The 16084-nt window shown below is 46.8% G+C and overlaps 1 pseudogene; it reads right to left on the bottom strand.

Annotated features, from left to right (window-relative positions):
• Positions 1-1522: 1522 nt before the first annotated feature.
• On the bottom strand, positions 1523-1898 carry LOC114231857 (60S ribosomal protein L31-like; annotated as a pseudogene).
• Between the last annotated feature and the right edge of the window lie 14186 nt (positions 1899-16084).

The following is a 16084-nucleotide window of genomic DNA, read 5'->3' as shown; positions in this document are numbered from 1 at the left end:
TGTTTACTGCCTTCCACTGCAGACTCCTGCATACTTCTCACACTTGTATTCATTTGATAACTACTTAGGTGGTACTTACTGTATGCCAGGCACTACTCTAAGTATTACACTTAAATATTTAAAGACAAACTTATTTTGGCCTTACAATCACCCCATCTGATTGGTACTCCTATTTGACAGATGAGGAAACTAAGGTGCAGAGAGCTTAAGTTGCCCAGGGTTACATAACTAGTAAGTAACAGAGCCAGGACTTGAACCCAGGCAGCTCTGCTCTTTAGCCTGTGCTCTTAATTATTTCAGTCAAACTTTTCTACATGATATGTCTGGGGAATATTACCTGATCAAGTCTAATGATTTGAAAACTTTTTGAATTTTTGAAATTTATTGTTGAAAGTATCCCAGATGTCCTCCTTTCCCCACCTCCCATTGTTAATTTTTAATCAAATGACACATTTTAAGAGAAAATTGAATGTAGAATATATATAGCAGAGGTGTCAGCCAAGGAACCCTCTGAGTTTCTTCTTTGGGATACTCAGGGGCCTTGAAAAACCTTGTAGTTATCTACCTTTCTGAAGCAACCCAGACTAAGCCTGCTCCCTCTCCTACCTGACAGTCCTTCAAATGTGCTAAGATAGTGACCACACCTCCTCTTACATTTCTTATCAAGAAAAAAAAAAGCTAGTTCCCATGGTCATTCTTCAGGGGATGAGCTTTCCCATTCTTTCATGCATCCTGATTAAAATGGATGCTCAGAATTACATACAACATTTTAGGATTGGGACTGTCATACAGACTTTAGTGGGGAACATTCATTCCTCAGGTCTGACACTCTATGAGAGGGCTTGTGGAGGACTGTATTTTCCAAAGATGGATGCATCAATCATTTTTATCCCATTTGTTCTTCTGGAACCTTGTCACCCTCCACTAAATGGTGGAGTCTAATTCTCCTTTCTTTGGATCTGGGTGTGCCTGTGCCTCATTTGTAACCAATAAAATGTCAAGGAAGTGACACTGCATGACTTCAGAGGCTAAATCATAGGCAAGGATGAAGCTTGCACCTTGTGAACTGGAACAATGCACTAAAGCACTGAGCCACCATGCAAGTGGCCTGATTGCCCTGAGACCACCATGCTGTGAGGAAGCACAACTAGCCCAAACAGAAAGACCACATAGAGAGGCCTTGAGACTCTGCACAGAGATACCTGGCCAGCCTCCAGCTGCTCCAGTCACTTCCCATCCACTGTTTCAATCTCAACTACCATCTGATTACAACCATTTAAGAGACCCAGTCAAGAATCACCCAGTCAAGCCATTCCTTAATTCCTGACCCACAGAAACCACAATCTATAATAATTGTTGTTTTTGCTTAATTTGGGGATAATTTGTTATACAGTAGTAAATAACCATACCAGGGTCTTAACAGTGACCCCTAGTCTGAGGGGGACAGATAGGCAGTCAACTCCTCAGAGAACTCTGGCAGTATTATAACTGCAGTTTTATAACTGTATTTGACCATCAGTGCTTAGTTCTCATCCACATTAACTATTTGTAGATTTTTTTTTTAAAAAACGGTGACATATATGTAGGTGACCAAGATATAGAGCTTGCTTGGTGAATCTTTTTCCTCATTACGTTTTCTGAACACCCTCACACAGATATGGTATGGGACATTTCTTCTTCCTTTGGCCCAGACAGCTTTGTTGGGCCTGGCGCACATCTGGAGTTTCCATCTCCTTCACGGCAAATTTCCGCATCTCTTTGAGTGTCCAAGGAGCATGCTTTCTGAAAGCCACTCCATGGATCTGCTTGTGAATGCTGATTGTGTATTCTCTCTTTGCTACCTCGCTGGTGGCCGAACGGCCCTTCTTTTTCTCACCACTCTTCTTTTCGGGAGCCATTCTGCAGGTCCAGGTTGAAAAGGGAGCTATCAGGGTTTTACTTGGCAAAAATATGGCCCAAATTCAGTCTGGAAAATGTGGTCACTGGAGAGTCATGTGGTCATGAAGTCATGAAATCATGAAATCTGGAAGAATCTAGCAATAACCCGTTTAATTGTTACAGCCCTAGTGTTAAAAAAAAAAAAAAATCAGCCTTCTTGTAACTTCCTTCTATTCCTACCAAGACTGGAAAGTAGGGTGACTAGAACAAAATCTTTATAAACCATGACACATGTGTAAGACGTTATGAGCTTAACAACTCTCAGATAATAACAGACAGCCGTCACATCCTGATCACTGTCATGGTTAATAGCACAGAGATACAAAATTATTTTTGAAAATATTTTCTACTTTGGCACTTTAGGCGAGAGATTTCTCTTTGCTCTTCTCCAAACCTGCTTTCTTCATCTGGAACATGGATTTGTGGTTTAGAACTTGAAACACTATCCAATATTTCTCACTCCTTGAGTCTGAAACATCCTTCCTCATAATTGAAGGCAAATGATTTTCTCTCTTTTCTTGCTGAGTGTTTTCCTGGATTTTGTTTTTCTGCTGTTGACTGATATTTTTCCGTGAGTTATGACAGGTGAAAGCCAAATGCTTATATTGCCAAGTGCAGTGTGGTCAGGATCAGCCGGGCGTGAGACGGGGAAGGCTGTTCTTGGGAGGACAAGGATGTCATGGGACTATCATCAGAATGAGTCACATACATTTAGTGTGGGAGAGGGACCTGAGGAACTCTGGAGGGACAGGATGTGAGGTTGCTTGCTTATGCTGGGGCCCATGGACCTGGTCATTGTGTGATGTCTGTAATGTTCTTTGGCATGACTCAATGGTGTGTACACTTTGGGTACGGAAGGCCTTGGGCTCTTATGCCTTCAAAGTCATATATTAGCAAATTTCTGATTATCCTGGTGAACAAAGTAGAACCAATATAAAACAGGTATTTAGTTGAAATGATCATTTGATCAAGCTTAATGAAGGAGTCTTGGTTGAGTGACAGTTCATATCAGGAAAAGCTGAAAGTTTTAGTTGGCCAAGCTTTGAGGGGAATTTCTATGGTAAATGTACTCTTCTAGATCTTGATAGGGGCTGGATTACACAGCTGTACAAGTTTGCCAAAATTCAGCACATACACAAGACTGAGAATTCATTTCATATAAAAAAATACTCTAGCCTGGCCAGTGTGGCTCAGTGGTTGAGCATTAACCCATGACCAAGAGGTCACAGTTCAATTCCCTGTCAGGGCACATGCCTGAGTTGCTGGCTCAATGATTCTCTCTCATCATTGATGGTTCTCTCTCTTCCTCTCCCTTCTTCTCTCTGAAATCTATAAAGATATATATATTTAAAATACTTTAAATAAATATTAAACTCCAGTTAACATGAATGTTGAAGTATTTAGGAGAAATTCTACTTATATCTGCAATGTAAAAAAAATAAGATGGGTTGGTGGTGGAAACAGGAATAGATACATGTGTGATAACACAAGTATGTTAAAATGTTAGTGGTAGAAACCAGGTGATGGTCCTATGCAGTGGTGTGCCCGAGCTGGCTCACAGAAGCTGATGGCTCAAATCTTCCCCAAGTCACAGTGGTAGCTTAAAATTGGCCGTGGGAGGGAACACCTACACCCCAGAAATCAGCAAACCATACAAATCAGAGCTTTTTAATTTTCCCCTGGAGAGCAAGCTTACCAACACACCACTGGGTATGTGGGTGGCTCATTGTAAATTTCTTTCAACTTTGTGGTATGTTTGAAAATTTTCATAATAAAATGTTGGCAAGACAATCTGATTCAGTGTGCTTTCACTGATGACAAAATAGACTAACAGTTTTTAGACTTGTTCTTTGAGTGGGATGTAGTGGGTAGAGACAAGGCATTCCTCCTACTGCAACAGCTAGAAAAAAAATAAAGACATATCACAAAAATCATATTCTTAAAAACAGTGTGGTGAATCACAGAGGCAAAGAAGAAGAAAAGCTGCAGAAGGAAAGAGCAAAGTGAGATGAGGTTGCTGGCAGTTTTCTTCCTGGGGGAGTGGGGGGTGTTTGCTGAGGCCTCGAGGACTGGGCTTACCCTGTGCAGAGGGGAAGAGAAATCTGGAAGATTGTTACAACCCTGCAGCCTCCTATAAAAGAGAGGGATCTAGTTGAGTCCCAGCTGCATGGCTGGCTTTCCCCACAGGACAGTTCTTGCATGTGGTGTGGCATAGGAGACCAAGGAAGAGTGACTCCCCAGGAACCTCAAAGTTCCTAGGAGATAGACTAGTGGGAATGACTTGTAACTTGACCCAGCAGAGGTCCCTTACAGACCTTGGGCAGATTTCGACTCTGTGTGATGCGGAGGCCACAGCTCTAACCTATCAGGTTAGAGGTAACCAAGACACAAGCTCTCCATGCAAACCCCAGGGAAACTTGCCCAGAATGGGGCCGGGCGAGAAAGGCAGAGCCAAACCTCCCTCAGTCTCACCTTTCACAGGAGGCGAAGTCCCACCAGAGGAAGAGGCCTGCACCAAACACGCACCAGGTCTCACCCCTGGGACATGTGAAAGCAGAGAGAACTGAGTCTAACTGCAACCTAGCCACGGCCCAGTTTCCTTCTTCATGGCCTTGGGGTGCTCAGCCCCTCACGCTGTCAGCTGAGGACAGGACAAAGCCTTTCTATGGGAAAAACCATGAACTTCAGTCTGTATGGTTCTTTTATAGGTAACATGTGGAAAACAACCATAACTAGTGAGGCATATGGAGGTAGGACAATGTAACCAATACTCAAGAAAAAAAAAACAAAACAAAAACAAGCAAGCAGAGCCACAAAACATACAGAGGTTAGCTTAGTAGAGAAGGGCCTTGAAAATAACTATTATACATATTTAAAACAAAATAAAGAAAGAATGGACAAAAAGGATGGATGAAAAGATAAATAATTTTGCCCTGGCCAGGTAGGTCAGTTGGTTGGAGCAACATTCCCTTCACCAAAAGATTGTAGGCTCAGGCCCAGGGGAGGGGTTACATACAAGAGGCAACTGGTCAGTGTTCTTCTCTTCCATCTCTCTTTCTCTCTCTCTCCCTTCCTCTCTCTCTAAAAAAATTAATAAAAACATATCTTCGGGTGAGGATTAAAAAAAGAAAAAAATAATTTCAACAGAGAACTGAAATCTATTTTAAAAGAAGCAAGTGGGCTTTCTAGAACGGCAATATCTGAAAGTATGAACTCATCGGATGTATTTAACATCAGACAGAACATAGCAGAAGTCAAGCTGGTGAATGTGAACATATGTGAATAGAAAAAATAGCACACTGCAGGCTGGATAGAAGAAAGAATGGACAGAAATGCAGAATACCTGGAGTGTAACATTCGTGTGGCTGGCATCCCAGAAGGCAAGGAGTGAAGGATAAGAAAGAAGAAAAAATTAAAGTCAAAGTCCTTACCTATACCAGTGGAAGATATATTATACCTGGATGTTCATATCCTGGTGGTTACATTTACTGATTATGTGTGACCTTGAGGAAAATCCCATAATTCCTCCGATCTTCCTTTTTCCTCACCTGTAAAATTGAATCAATAATATTAATTCCTCAGAAATTTCACAGTATCATCCATAAATGATGAAACTATGTAAGGTAAGGTGAGAATCTTAACAATCATTGTCATTGTCCTCCTCATTATTATTCCTTTGCTTGGTTATTCTAGTGGCCTCGCATGTCATTTCAAGTCCCAGAGCACACCAGGATAAAATTAGAAATTGGCTAAAATGAAATTGGATTGCACTTAGATTGTAGCTCCTCTTCTTTCCAAAATAATTCTATTTTTATTCATGTATCCCCATATTTTTTCCATTTGTGTAACAAGCAGTACTACTCGAGAGATTACAGCAACAGTCAATCATAGGCACTCCAAAGGGTTTCCCTACTGAGACTATCTCTGGGCTTGAAGTCCTTGGGGAAACTGAGGATATGAGAGACAGAATGAGAAACATGTCCCAAACTTGAGATAGTGAGGGTTGAATTTATTTAAATTCTTTAATCATTTAGTTTCCAATCACATTGGAACTAAGTGAAAGCCTAAATCATATCAGGAAGGATGGACCCATAAGATTCACCAAAATGACATCCTATCTAATAAAGAAGGAATATGCTAATAGACCTCACACCATCGCACAGATGGCGGCACCCACAGCCAATAAAGAGGGAATATGCTAATTGACTGCCACGCCTTCAAAGATGGTGGCACCCACAGCCATAAGATGGTGGTGCCCAGTCCCCTCAGCCTTGCCAGGGTGCCTGCCTCTGGAGTCCCCCAGTCCCCTCAGCCCCCCAGCTGCCCAGGGCTGGCCTGAGGTGCAGGTAAGCCTTGGATGGCAGCTGCCCAGCTGCCCAGCCGCCCAGAGCTGTCCGAGGCTCAGGTAACTAGGACTGGCTGAGGCTTGTGCTGCCAGCAGTGGCAGAAGCAAAGGTGTGATGGAGGCGTCACCTTCCCCTGATTGCCAGGTTGCCTCCCACCACTGAGGGCTTCCAGACTGTGAGAGGGGGCAGGCCGGGCTGGGGGACCCCCCGCTCCAGTGCATGAATTTTCATGTACCAGGACTCTAGTATAATTATAAAATGTGACATATATATAGCTGACCTTCTCCCTACATGTATGCATCCCTGGTGTCTCTTTCTTTCCTAATAAGGAGACCTACTGGGTTAGCCCCCTCTCCCCCTTAAGATCTCATTTTACCTTAATTACCTCCTTAAAGGCTCTATCTCCAAATACAATCACATTTGGGGTTAGGGCCTCAACATATGGATTTTGAGGGTACACAATTCAGTCCACAACAAGCAGAGAAAAAAAGTACCGTATGTTAGTCAATGGCCTCATAACTAAAAATGTTTGCTGCTTTGTCATGTCCTCATCAGTATCACATCAGCCAACTCAGCAGATCAGAAAGCTACAGACCTGTGTATCCTTCCTTTATGGAGGGTGGTAGTCTCTGCCTGCTTTGTTAGCTTAGGTATGTGGGCTTGGAGTCCTGAATCTTTTTTATCATCACTCTTCTGATGAGCTGCCCTCTGTTCTGTTCTCCCCAACATCTTTTGAGAAATCAAGGCTTCTAGACATTTCAGACATGTATCCAAAATTAAGCTATCCAACTTTTTGAGCCAGTTGTGGGAGAGGAATGCTGTACGTCTCAGGCCTGATTCTCTACCCGAGACAAACCTCACCCTTTCCTGCCAAGGTATGTTAAATAGCACATTGACCCAAGTCAATTCAGAAGATGCTTGTCATATGGGAGGCTGTGAAGACAAGCAACTAACAAGGCGTAAGCAGACACATCTCAATAGTCCAGGGGGCAGCACCAATGAGAATTCAAAGGGGAGAGAGATTATTCTGCCTGGGAGGACCAGGGAGCCCTTCATGGAAGAGGAATGCAGGACCTGAAATGATGAACAGGAATTTGACGGGTGGGGGGAAGCATGAAGTGTGGGGACTAGAGGATGGAGTGTGAAGAAGGCAAATCATTCCACTCAGATGGAAAACATAAGCAAAGTCACGGAGGCACAAAAGTAATTGCCATCTTCAGAGATAGATGAGGAATCTGACCCTTCTAGAGCAGTGGTTCCCAAACTTCAGCGTGCACCAGGGTGACCCAGAGGGCGGGTTAGGACACGGGTTGCTGGGGTGGGGCCTAAGAATTTACATTTCTAACAAGTGCCCAGGTGATGCTGATACTCTTGATCCAGGAGCCACACTTTTCAGACAACTGGAGTCAGAATACTGAAGGATGCAGTGATAGATGGGGTGTGGGCTTCATTCTATAGGTAACAGCCACCATCACTTAGCCATGTGAAGGGGGAACTGTAAGGGGAAGGGAAAGCTGGACCACTGCCTGGGGCTGGAGGCAAGTTGTGCGGCTGCTCTAATCACCCAACTGAGGATTAGGGCCCACCTCGAATTTTCTCACCAGAATGGACGGGAAATTAAAGATGCAAGTGTCAGTCCAGGGGCAGCATTCATTTCTCTTGGTGAGAAGCTGAGCATAGAAGGAGAAGAGAAGGATGAGGTGAGGACCACTTTGTAGTTTATTTCCAGGAGATTGGACAGATTTGGAAGCATTCCAGAGACAAAGTACAGGAAGAGGAGCAGGAGGAGACGATGGCTCTGGTCCTGAGACAGGTGCCAGGTGCCAGGTGCCAGGTGCTGAGCAGGTGTATAGGAATGAGCAATGGATCCTTGGAAACTTTGGGCTGGAGTTCTTCATAGAGGCGGGGTTGAAGATCAAACTCAGCATGAGCCCAGCCAGCGTGGCTCAGTGGTTGAGTGTCGACCTATAAACCAGGAAGTCACAGTTCAATTCCTGATCAGGGCACATGCCTGGGTTGTGGGCATGATCCCCAGTGTGGGTTGTTCAGGAGGCAGCGGATCAATGATCTTCTCTCATCATTGATCTCTCTCTCTCTCTCTCTCTCTCTGAAATCAATAAAAAATAATATTTTTTAAAAACCTCAGCCTGAAAAGAAAGTACTGTGACAACCAGAAGCTGAGCAGTGCCTTCTCAGAGGCAAGAAGAGGAAGGAGAACCTGGGGCAGGGTTTGGGGAGAGGGGGGGTGTCGCCTAGAATGAGAAGTCCTGAGGTGCCCAGGAGAGATGTGAAGAGACAGGGCAAGAAGAGGCTGCAGGGGAGGGGGTCGCTAGGGAGAAGTCCTGAGGTGCCCAGGAGAGATGTGAAGAGACAGGGCAAGAAGAGGCTGCAGAGGTGGGCAGAGGAGCAGTTTGGTAACGGGTGACTTGGATGCCCTTGTTCATTCTTTAAAAAATATTTCTGGAGTGCCAAAACCATGCCATATATCTTGCTGAATGCTGAGGGCACAGTGGCGAGCAAAGCAGGGCAGTCCCTGACCTCAGGAAGCTTGCAGGCGGCGGTGGAGAAGGTGTCCTACAAGGACCAATGCCCTGGAACCCACCATTATGACTGGGGGGGACAGGGAGGCTCAGACAGAGTTGCAGGTGAGGTCTCACTGTGAAATTGGCACTCAACCTCGGGCTTGACAGACAAGCTGGGCAAAAGGAGGCCAAGAAAATGACGTGTGTGAAGGCCCGAGACAGGTAATATGTGTTGTCTGAGACAGGTAATATGCGTTGCATCCCAAGGAACTGAAAGGAAACCGGGTGACAGGGACATCGGGGGAGTGGAAAAGCAGTTTGAGGTGCAGCTGGCGAGGTAGGCAGGAACCCAAAGTGCAGGGCTTTCGCGAAAAGCCTTGCTAAAATCCCCCAGCGTAGGAATGTCTTCAGTCGGTTTTTGAGCTACTCAAGACCATCGGTCTTACTGCTTTGCAGTAACACCAGCTTGTTTTTAAACAACACCGAAAATTTGAAATTGATAACTCCCCGCCTTCCACAGACTTGGCTCGGAACTGCCTTCGGGTTTCTGTAACATTTAAAGCCAGCCTCCAAGGACGGAGGCCTGCCATGACCGAGAATATATATAAAAATATATTTATGTGCCTGAGGCTCCGAAAGCAATTTCCAAAGAGAATTTCTGAAGCTGTTTTGAGCATTAGACAGCCTCTTGAGATGATGGAAGTTTTCCAAGCACATAACAGAACTCTACACAACCTAATGAAAGTTCACAGCAGTAATATCGCTCCGCGTCCGCTCCCTGCATGCCTAGCACTTCTGGGGTCTGAGGGCACATAAAGCAGCGTAAGGCCTGAGCTTTTGCTCTCATTAAGCTCACGGTCTCACTGAGAAATCAATCCTGCCAGAAGGAAGAACTTGGCAGTTGCTCCATCCTGTTACGAATATTCTCCCACAGCGGGGCTCACCGTCTCACCTGGAGGGGGTGAGTATAACAGCAAGAAGGTGCTTGGGAGCAAAACAGACCACGTCTTGAGTTCCATCTCTGCCCCTTTCCAGCTGTGTGACCTTGGGCAAGTTGCTTAACCTCTCTGAGCTCAGTGCTCCTTTCTGTGATGCGGATAATACCTACTGGATAAGGTGGTTGAATACGAAGTGAGCTGTGTATATGAAGCGCTTAGTGCTGGATCCAGATGGAAGGCTGAGCTACCATCACTATCCTGACAGAGCAAATCGAGGCAAAGGCAAGTGTACAGATGGGACCCAGATGCTGGTGATGGGGTTAGAGCCATCCGATCCCTGCCCCCAACCGGAAGAAGAATGTGGCTCCTGCTTCTTCTAAGCCACCCTCTGCCTTCACGCCACACGACGTGGCATGGCTTCTGTTCCCAGCCATCGCACCTTCACAGTCCCTGCTCCTCTGCCACTTTACAAGGCAATTAGGGCGCAGGCTGCCCACGCTGGGTCGACTGCTCATAGAGAATTATACTCCTGCTCCTTTCCTGACAAACCCTAGACGTTGACTGCTTCCGCAGCCTGGCCGTCCCCTCAGACCTCTTCACAGCCCAGGGTGCCAGGATTTAAGACCAGCTCCTGGGCCTTCAAGAGCCACCTTTGTTCGCCCTCTGTCCCACCTGCGACTTTGCAAGGTCTGAATGGGTCACGTTTCAGGAAACCCCTAAGGAGGTGAACTCCAGGTTCCCGTTGCCACATTAAAAGGGGTAAGAAAGTGCCAGGTGGGTTGGGTCACTGCGGCCCGGTTGGGTGGGAAGGAGCCGCGCTGTACTGCGCTGTGTTTCTATGCGGAGTGAGTCACGGGCTCCGCAGCCGCAGCCCTGCGCCCTGGAATAATTGGCAAATGGAAACGACAGGAATTGTTCATGATGGGGTGTTTGTGTCCCCCGTGTCATGCTTTAAATGCCACCCTTCCACACACCTCCTTTACACACACTGAACACACACATGGTTGCACCCACCAGCTTGTGAAGGATTTGCCCACGGGGCACATGGACCCCCCTGGGACCCCTGAGCTAGCTGGGCCCTGGAGAAGGGGTACCTGGGTGAGGGCCATTTCCCAAGAGGTGACACGGTGACTTCCATTCAAACTACAAACTGAATACAAGTCACAAAGTGGATCCAATTCATCAGTTCAGGAGGGAGACAGTAAGACAGTAAAACTGCTCAAGTGACAATTTGAAAAGTTTGACTTTTATAGGCAATTAATTGAAAAAGTTAGGAGAGGATCACTAGGTTAAAATCTAAATTGGCTAATGCCTCGCAGGGTCATAAACCATCATTCCCACAGGACGGAAATTATCTGCATCTCCACCAAACAAAACTCTATCGGCTGACCCCTGCTCCGACAGAACAGAGAACAGCCAAGTCAACGGAGAGCAGTTGATGGGGTCGCCAACCACAGCTCCAGAAACACCCGGTATCTCTCCACCCGGTGGCAAGATTCAAGTGGTTTTTCTCCGGCATGGTTCAAGTCCTCTCTTGTTCCTTCATCCAGCCCAGATCTCTTCTCCATCCAGACAGTTTGAGACCCTCCATAGCCCTTTTCTCTTCCAGAAACCATCTGTCCAAGCTGAATCAATGGCTAATCCAGCACCTCCCAAGGATTCACCTCTTCACTCATGGTTCCATGCCCAGGAGGCAGGGACTTGGGGACGCCGTAACCTCCATGATGCTCTCTTGGCACAAGGCACCAGTAGCTCCACGCCATGAGTTGCTCCACTTCCTGGGATTGTTGCAGCCCATCCATCAAGACTTGAGAGGTCATGTTGTCGCTGGGTCATGGGCAGAGAGGAGAAACAGCTAACAACAGAAAGCCAGAGCTAGATCAAACGACCGTAGAAAACCACAGTGAAACTCAACGAAGCGAGCACTTAAGAAATGTGGATTTCATGTTATGCTAATTATCCTGCGTTAATTTAATTTCGATTTTTAAATGAAATCTGCTAAAGAGAACCACCACACTGATCACCATTCCTCTCATTTATCACTTGGCACCTGCTTACCAGGCTTTATCTGTGCCCTGCACTGCCCATCGTAGTGTGTACAGTAGACACGACTCCGAAACACGAATCTTCTTACATGCCTGACACAGTGTGGTTGCCCACGAATAGTTGTGGAATAAGAAAATAAAGGAGTGAATTTTTCCCCCCAAAAATCCAAGCATCCAAATTTTCTCTCAAGGCAGAAACTGGACAGTTAAAAACACAGAAACAGAATTTGACACGCTCAGAATGAGGCAGTGAGCTCTGTGAAAGCGGCTCCCGTTCTGTCCTGCTAACAACACCGAGGCCTAAAGTAGAGCTGATGACAGCGCTGCCGGTCTGTCCACGGGACACACCCCACCCCGTGCAAGTGGGGCTGGCACCTTCCCGGCTGGAAGCGCCTGCTGGGCAGGGCGGGGCCGGGCAAGCTGTCCTCCCCGAGTGACAGAGGAGCCTGGGGAGGACAGGAGTGTCACAGTCCCTGCTTGGCATGCATCGCCCCTGAAAGGATTTTCAGGACAAGGGAGGTCATCTCTGCCCAGTCCACGCTGAATTCGGGAAGAATGATGTTGCCGCTAGTTGATTGCCTTCCTGCCAGGTCCCTCTCTCCATGAAGCTCCTTTAATGCAGATTCAGGAATTAATTATTGTAGCTTTTTTTTTTTTTTTTTTTGGTCCACTCCTACTCTGTTATTCCTTACTTAGAACAATGGGAGCTCTGGAATAGGTCTCTAAATTCCCTTCAGAGCCAACATTTGATGGTTTTAAGTGAAAATGTGTTCCACCTGGAACCAAGAGGTGTCAGGTCAAGTCCTTAACGACAACAATCCCAGCCCGACTGGAAGGACATCCCGAGTTGGTTACGAGGGCCTCGCAGCAGGTGTCCCGGGTAATGAGGCCCTCACTCACCTGACCCCAACGTAGCCCCGAGCAGCCCGAGATGATTATGGAGCCCATATCCTGTCCCCTCCGGGGCCTGGCATTTGGATTCCTGGAACTTCTCCACTCTAATCAGAGATACTATTAAAGAACGTTTGAAAGTGAGGAACGAGAAACATTCTCCGCATGAGTTTTTAAAGCCCACGTGTGAGACCGGTGGTTCTTAGGCTTAGCGTGGCTCAGGGTGCTTGTTAAACGTGCAGACTCCAGCTCACGCCCAGCGCTCTGACTTGGTGGATCTGCGTTTGCAGAGCTTTCGGGTGATGCTGGCGCAGCTTTGTGCTGGAAAAGTACCACATCCAGGGCGACCTGGTGTGCAGGAGCCTGCGATCTGCAGGGACACAAGCTCAGAGGGCTCAGGCCCTTTCCTCACCGGCTCCCTGTGGCCGAAGGAGGTACAGGGATCCCAGCAGCCTCTGCACAGGTCAGCCTCAGGCCAACGGGCTCAACAATCCTGTCACTCATCTGAAGACATTTAGACAGGACAAAGCTACTCGTGTCCAGACATATAGGGTGAGTGAACCCAAGCTCTGGTACAAGTAAGTTCTTTGTCTTTAGAATGGTGAACACACAAGCCACCACAATTCGAGAAAATGAAATGTGATTTTTTTGGGCTGTCTTTCACTCTCCTTGTCAATTTGCTGAAATAGCAAGCTTGATTCTGCACAAAATTATCTTTTCCTCGAGTCTTCTAGAAATAGTGACACTCTAGCCCGACTCTGCTGGTGATGGCAAGAATGTCAAAGCTCTTTTACCAGTTCCCTTACCTACCATCTCATGCAAGCCTACAAAACTAAAATTCATGGAGCATTTGTCCCCAAAGTTGGAGAATCTGACAAATAGAAAGTCATTAGAATCACATTCCCAATGGCAGCCACCCTACTCTTCCTTACTGTCCAAACTACCAACAATCACGGGAACGCTGATAAGCCCTGCTTGGGGCAGACCTCATGCAGGGCTGGCCACTGTGGGTCAGAGAAACCTAGCCACCTACAGAAGCTGGCAAGTGGTCCCTCCCAGACCTCAACCCTTAAAAACTCCTCATGCTCAGACCCAGCACCGCCCCAGGGCTCCCCAGCCTCGTGGGATCTGTCTGAGGCAGAGGGGAGAAGGCTCTCATGGATCTTTCATATGTTGTAGGTCCACAGAAGAGCCTGTGAAGAAAAGAATGAGACTCAGGGCTTTTATCTTCATCCTGGGCCCTCACCTCCTCTCTGCTGTTGTGTTTTGACCTCCAGCCCATGAAGAATAAGAAACTGGGGGAGTGGGGGAGAGATAGTGTGACAGAGAGAAAGAGAGAGATCGAGAGTGAGAGCAAGAGAGTCCTCCTCCCCATCATGGCCCTTCTCAAGTAAGAGGAGTACTCAGGCCAACAGCCAGTAACACAGTCTAGCATTGCCATTAACTCAAGGAGCAAAGTTCTTGGGCACTAGGTCCAGGCAGCTCTAGACACTCAAAAGAAATCAAGAGTCAACAAAAGAGTAATGATGCTCATATGTCACCCAGATGTCAGCATCAGAACAAGAGAAGAACCTTCCCAAACTGCAAGGCCAAAGTCATGAGCACTTTAGACTCTGGAGAGAGAGCAAGGAAGATACACGACTGAGATGACCCAGTGGTCAGGGATAACAGAGGGAGACTTTTTAGACCAGCAGGTTCTGGCCCAGGAGCATTGCTCTAGGGATGGCACAGAAGAGGCCGCCAGATTTCCTTCATTTCAGCAGAAGTGTTGTTGGCAGGTGATCTTAAACTTGACTGCTGGGTTCCAGAAGCCCTGACTATACATCACTGAATCCAAGTAGCTTGAATTCCAGAATCAGAGGGACCCTACAGGTGTGGGGACCCAAGGGAGGCAGAGGGGAGAAGGCTCTCATGGAACTTTCAGGGAGGAGGTAACACAAACAAGAGGACTGAGCTGGTGGGGAACTGGAGGTGTGGAGCCCATGGAAAGTCACCAGCCCTGCTCAGCCCCAGCGCCAGCTGACTGTTACCACGCAAGAAATCGGAGCCAGGTTTGTCAGAGCTAATGATTTTTCAACATAGGCCTCAAATTCCAATTTTTATGTGAAATTTCCCAATTTTAAGATGTTGGCAACTAAGTCAATGTTATTTAAAATCCTTCATGGGCCAAACATCTGGATCGGGGGGAAGGGCAGATTCAGCCTGTGGGCCTCCAGCTCATAAGTCCTAGCATATATCAGTTATTTCATAACCAACCATGGTCACAGGTAATGTCAACTGAGTGCTTCACACACATGACCACATTTAGTCCTCGCCGCTGAGGAAATGAAGTTTCTAGGTAGCTTCTCCAAGGTGTCATAGCTATCTAAGTGAGCTCCAGGATGCAAACCTAGGTCTGTCGTGGGTCAAGTGGTGAACTCTTAGCCATTCGGTGATACTACAGTTCCAGAAACAAATTAGAGTGGCCCTGAAACCCATTCCTTCCAAGGGTGGCACACTGGAACTGAAAACTGGTGTCTGAATCCCTTAGTGTTTACAGAAAGACAAGACCAGGAAAGACAGGCTCTCAAAAGAGAAAATGCCACCCTGCCAGCCGACCATGGCAGGAGCATTCCATTGAGAATGTGCTTCCATTCTTTTTTAAAAAAATATCTTTTTATTGATTTCAGAGAGGAAGGGAGAGGGAGAGAGAGATAGAAACATCAAGGATGAGAATCATTGTTCGGCTACCTCCTGCACACCCCCTACTGGGGTTTGAGCCCACAACCCAGGCATGTGGCTTTGATCGGAATCGAACCCAGGACCCTTCAGTCCACAGGCTGACACTCTATCCACCGAGCCAAACCAGCTAGGGCATGTTCTTCCATTCTTGATAGTTGAAAATCCCTGTTGGTCCTCCAGAAAAAGTATCCTTGGCTACTTAAAGGTCAGCCAATGGATTTGCAACCTGGACATTACCTAGGAGCTTGTATGAAAGACAGAGCCTCTGCCACACACATTCAGTGAATGAGTCTCTTCATGAAATGACCAGGTGATCCTTATGGTGCTATGGGGAAAATCTGCATCAAAAAAAGTGTACGTATTCTATAGGCAGGAAACGATGGTGTAGGCTCATTGATTCTAACAATTGTCTGCCAGCCCATAAGAGAAAGCAGAGACTCCTGGCTGGTGGGACCTCTGTGCTAGCCGCTCTTGGCAGAAACCCTCACAGAATGCTGTGGGCACAGACCCGAACCCTGAGCTGAGCGCTATGTTCGTCACTGGCTCTGACTGCAGCTGAAATATTATGCAGCCGGACACCTAGGCCTCCCTCTCTTATCCCTTGAGCTTCCTGCAGACCCTCTGCTCCACAGCTCGAGTCCTTTCCAGGAAACAGAGCACAGTCCTGCCCTGGCTCTTCTGCC

Source organism: Eptesicus fuscus, chromosome 23 (genome assembly GCF_027574615.1).
Source record: "Eptesicus fuscus isolate TK198812 chromosome 23, DD_ASM_mEF_20220401, whole genome shotgun sequence".
NCBI lineage: Eukaryota > Metazoa > Chordata > Mammalia > Chiroptera > Vespertilionidae > Eptesicus > Eptesicus fuscus.
This window is presented reverse-complemented; position numbering and strand designations above follow the sequence as displayed.